A 5,778-nucleotide genomic window follows, 5' to 3' on the forward strand; every position below is an offset into this window, starting at 1 on the left:
TACCCTGGGGATGAGGTCTGTCTCTGTCTTTGTGGGCATGCAAGGGTCTCAGAGAGGTTAAGCCTCTTCAAAATATTCTTTAAACAAGGCAAGGAGTTTGGAGAACCCATTTTCCCTGCTCCTAGAGGCTTTCTCTTCACTGCTTTCCGGATATTTTGAGTCAGGGTCATGTCAGCTCAAAGAAAATTTGCACATCCTTGAAGGCCAAAGCCAGACTGATGGAAGCACCTCTAGTGTAATATCTTGAGACTGCTCTGCAGATACACGCAGCTAGGTTGGTTCCTCAAACGCTGCTGCTACACAAGTCCTTCCCTGCAAGGGTGTTACTAGAAACCCCTCAGCCTGTGGTTGTTGGTGATCTCAGTGCTTCTCTCCTGCCAGAGTGAAACCTCACCAGTTCCCACTGGAGGAAAGCGCTTGCTCACATATGTGCAGGCCAAAATCAGCCTGGGAATGACCAGGCTGCAAGGAGACCAGCTCAGCCAAGGCACTGTTTTGTCCTACCCTAGACCCAAGCCCCTCTGGGAGGTTGGTTCTGGGCACCACTGGGACTCTTCACCCACTTGAGCCCTTTCGGGGATACAGAACCTTAAAGTAAAGGAGTCATTAAGGTTGGAAAAGACCTCTAAGATCATCAAATCCAACTGTCAGCCCAACCCCACCGTGCCTACTAAATCATGTCTCAAGGGGCCAATTCTACACACCTTCTGAATCCCTCCAGGGATGGAGACTCCACCACTGCCCTGGGCAGCCTCTGCCAATGCTTCACCACGCTTTCAGTAAAGAATCTTCTCCTAATATCCAATCTAAGCCTCCCTTGACACAACATGAGGCCATTTCCTCTCATTGTATCACTTGTTACTATAGGGCTCCCATTCTGCACAGCACCAATTTCTTGCCTATATCACGGCTTCTCTCATCTCTGAGAGGGAGAATAAATCCCTTGTGGGCTACTAAAGATGTGGATTCAAGGCCAGGTGTGCACAGAGTTCTGACAGTCACTTGAAAGAGCACTTGTACATGGGAATCAGTGGGGTAAGATCAGAGGCAGCAAGGTTTATTCATTTACCCTACGCACACTAAGGCAGGGAGCTTTCCAGAGGGTGCCTGGAATATTCCTCCTCTCAGGTACTGGGCATCAGCTTATTTTTCCCCAGACCTTGCCCACAGTTGTTCCTGAAGAGCAAGGATGCTCCAAATTCACTTCAGAAGCCAGTAAATCCTCCTTGTTTACCCCACATGGGAGTTACCAGAGAACAGAGCTCAGCTCTTTCCTATCAATTCCACTCACTGCCTCCAGTACTGTTATTACTGTGATTAAAAAGCAGTCAAAGAGAAATCTTCTTCCTGTCCTGAAATTGCTGCAAATATCTCAGTTCCACCACTTAAGCATAAAAGAAGAGCAAGTTACAAGCTCACTCTGCATTCCTGGACTTTGTGACATAAAAAAAAAAAAATGGAGCTCATCGCCTGAGCAGTCAGAGGCGATGAGCAGGACTGGCGATGCTGGCAGCGTGGGGATGGAGTAATGAACCTTGCAGGTGCAGGGCAACATATTGCCTGCTTAAGGAATCCAGTCAGAGCAGCCCCAGACACGCCGTAATGAACTTTGCAACCTGGAAGCGCGGTATGAACTCCACGCTGCTCAGAGACCGAGGACAGCCATCCCAGCTGAAGGAGACAGGACTGCTTCTCTGTCTCTGCTCAGGATTTGGGGTGAGGCATCAGCTCTCCATCCTAAGGAGATCCTAATGGATGGGATGGGTGTGTCTCTCTGATCCAGCCAGTGGCTGTAGAGGGGCATAGGACACCGGGACACATGAAAGCTGTCAGAGCAAAGTTCGATGACAAAACTTACAGTCAGGCTGACTGAGAGGGAAGTGAATAGCTGCGACTACTCTTTGGAGGGCCAACGACACCAATGACATAAAGAGTGGTTTTCTTCCTCTTTCACCCCCCAAATTTGTCATTCCCTGAAGGTTTAGGCTTTTGGGTCAAGCTCCTTGGCCCAGAGGTGACTATTTCTCAGCACAGACTCCATCCTTAACCCCCTGCTGCCCACCAGAGCAGCCCCAGCCTCTTCCCCACACACAGCCCAGCCTGACGCTGGCCCAAGGCACCGTTGGTGCTGCTCAGGACATCATGGGGTGTGCATGGCCGATGCAGGTTGTAGCTGGCTGCCTGTAACAGTAGCCTTCTGATAATCAAAAGCAAAACCAACCATCACAGAAAGAACAGCAAGTTTATGCTGAGTTTTGCTAGCCACGAATATGTAATTATGGGCTTATGCACTGGAATAATCATAGAACTGTTTGGGCTGGGAAGGGACCTTAAAGATCATCGAGTTCCAACACCACTGCAATGGGTAGGAACACCTCCCATGGGATAAGGTTGCTCCAAGCCACATCCAACCTGGCCTTGAACACCTCCAGGGATGGGGCAGCCACCATTTCGCTGGGCAACCTGGGCCAGGTCCTCACCACTCTCATCATGAAGAAATTCTTCCTTATGTCTAGGAATGATGCATGAGCTGAGCTAGTCCAAGGGAAACACAAACAACATGGGTACAGATGTAACCTGGCTGCAACAGTCAGCTATGAATCACAGCAAGTACCTCCAAAAGTTTATCTTCTTTAACAATTCATTCACCCACGCAGTCACTTGACTTCTGTCACCAGAGCAAGACGGGACTGTTTTATCTTTATACATATTAACTATAAAGTTTTAAAATGAACAATTCTTCAGAGGCGTAAACAACTATAATAAAATTAATTGTTTGTGAACCTTTAAAATTTTGCAGTGCTTTAATGACAAATTTGCCACTCTCTTGCACAAAGATAACACAGAAATAAAGTGTTTAAAATTTCTAATTAGCAAGCATAAAATACAGGGACACAGGCTTAATAAAACTATTGGGACGCTCGAATCAAAGACTGTGATAGCTTCTGAATTTTCATTGCCAAGATTCTGATCTTCAGACTTCTAGCTCTTTGGGATACAATCCTTGAAATGATGCAGCACACTCCTCCACACCACACTGGGGCCAAGTTGCACAGTGGCACCAGTTCCAGAGCCTCAGCCAAGGCCAAATTCTGCTTTGAATATTTTGTAATCTTGAGGGATATCTTAGAATCATGGAATGGTTTGGGTTGGAAGGGACCTCAAAGCCCATCCAGTTCCAACCCCCCTGCCATGGGCAGGGACACCTCCCACTGGATCAGGGGCTCCAAGCCCCATCCAGCCTGGCCTTGAACCCCTCCAGGGATGGGGCAGCCACCCCTGCTCTGGGCAGCCTGGGCCAGGGCCTCACAACCCTCACACAGAAAACACTTTTTCCTAAGGTCTCATCTCAATCTCCCCTCTTTCAGATGAAAACTCTTCCCCTGGAGCCCCTTTCAGTCCTGGAAGCTGCTCTAAGGTCTCTCTGGAGCCTTCTCTTCTCCAGGCTGAACAACCCCAACTCTCTCAGCCTGTCCTTGGATGGGAAGTGCTCCAGCCCTTGGATCAACTCTGCGGCCTCCTCTGGACTCACTCCAACAGCTCCAAGTCCTTCCTGTGGGGACTCCAGTCCTAGGTGCCCCCCAGTCCTGCTGAAGTTGGAGTGGGCTAAATTGGCCAAGAGATCTTCAGTCACCAAGTAAAGTCTGCTTTGCTGCGGTCAGGAACTGCTCATCAATCCCCGCATCAGCTTACGCTGGCTTTATTAAATAGCCCAGCACCAGAACTGCTTATGAACTGCTTTTGGGTCTGTGCAATGCAGGGGACACACACAGAAGGAATTTTTGTGGGATCCCAGAGAAGGACCCATCTCAAACCCCACAGCAAGAGCATTAGCACTCCAGAGTTCAGCCTTGCATTTCCCTGCTCCAGCAGTCTGACAGACCCCATTACTGTTTCACAAGCCATTTGCCTGCTGTCAGAAGCAAGAAAGCTTCTTAACAGGGAAACCTTTAACAGGGAAACCTTTAAAGGCCACGGTCTGCATATGTGTGCTCTTTCCGTGGAGCCTCCTTCAAAGAAAAGATTTACTTCATATTTTCTCTTCCCTCTCGGGACCTCCAGGGGACGATAGCTCCATAGCCATGCTCTCTGCCTACTTATGGATGCTGTGAGCACTTCCCATTGCAAATCCTGGAGGATTTAATATCCACTCTGTAATCTACTGGCACCAACAGGCATTATCTAACTAAACCTTAAATTGAAAATGCTAGTCTTCCCATTCTCCCCGAGCCGTTGTGAAAAAGTCAGGTTCTCATAGTCCAATGTAATTTACTCTCACTCTAATTAAAATACACCAGTCAGCTGTTCCTGGCAAGATACTTTGCTGGCTGATGCTGTGAGTGTCAAAGGCACATCAGGACGTGTGCGGAGCTGGCAGGGGAGACAGCAGTACCCCAGGTCTCTCAGCCTGACTCCGCTTTATCAGCCCTGCCTCTACTCCATCTCCCCATCCATCCAGCAGCAGGAGAAGCACATGCTGAATTCTCCACTCCTCCAATTTGCTGTGGGTCTGAGCAGTGAAGTTTTAGCTCTACTGGGGGCAAGGATTGTCAGGGAGGGCACTCAGGGGATGGCAGGAAGATGCCAGGGTAGTGTTAGGTTGGACATGAGGAGAAGGTTCTCACCTAGAGAGCACTGGAACAGCTCCCAGGGAAGCAATCACGGCACCAAGCCTGACAATATTCCAGAAGCATTTGGCCAACACCCTCAGCCCCACAGTGTGAATGTTTGGGTTGTCCTGTGCAGAGAAAAGAGCTGGACTCAATGATCCACGTGGGTTCCTTCCAACTGAGGACAGTCTATGATTCTAGCTCCTTGTGCTGCCCTTGACTAAGCCTCAGCAGCAGCAATCAGCAAGGAAACTGCTTAGCACCGGGTCTTGTCTTTGGTTCTGTAAGCGGTGGGAACTTAGTGTCCACAGAAACATCCTCCACCCAGCTCACTTCCCCAGCATCTGATGGCAACAAGAGTGGCTACCTGGCTAGGCTAGCAAAAACACACAGCTAAGCATGCAGTGGTGAGCTGGTAGGGAGCAGAACAGGCAAGAGGGACTCAAGATACACGTTAAATGCAGACAGACATAGGCCAGTGACCCAGATTTGTGACCTTGACCCTTCTCTATCAACAATACTTGTAATGATAGGACGAGGGACAATGGGTATAAACTGGAGAGGAGCATATTTAGATTAGACATAAGGAAGAATTTCTTCATGATGAGAGTGGTGAGGACCTGGAACAGGTTGCCCAGAGAAGCGGTGTCTGCCCCTTCCCTGGAGGGGTTCAAGGCCAGGTTGGATGGGGTCTTGGGCAGCCTGATCCAGTGGGAGGTGTCCCTGCCCATGGCAGGGGGGTTGGAACTAGATGATCTTTAAGGTCCCTTCTGATGCAAACTATTGATTCTATACAGAAATACACTTTCTGTAGTTCTTCCTGCCTCTCATTCCTCATATCCCATTTTGACTAAATCACCAGTCTAAATGTCAGCCAGTGAGATTCATTTGCTGTTTCCAATTGTATTAGGAAAAAAACCAAACTGTCTCAGTCCCAACCATGCCTGCTGTACGGATTTGGGTTTCCACATGGATAGGGTATAGATTCTGCTCTGCCGTAATCAATCCCCACTGACACACAACAAATAGGAAATGGAAACTTGTAGGGGGGAAATCAGTCAGGAGATACAAGAACAACAGCAGTGTTACAGTGAATTGCACAGCAAGTCCATCTGGTTCAGTAACCCATCTGACAGCACCAGATGCTTTGATGGAAGATGCCAGTAGA

The sequence above is a fragment of the Phaenicophaeus curvirostris genome, chromosome 25 (assembly GCF_032191515.1).
Source record: "Phaenicophaeus curvirostris isolate KB17595 chromosome 25, BPBGC_Pcur_1.0, whole genome shotgun sequence".
Taxonomy (NCBI): domain Eukaryota; kingdom Metazoa; phylum Chordata; class Aves; order Cuculiformes; family Cuculidae; genus Phaenicophaeus; species Phaenicophaeus curvirostris.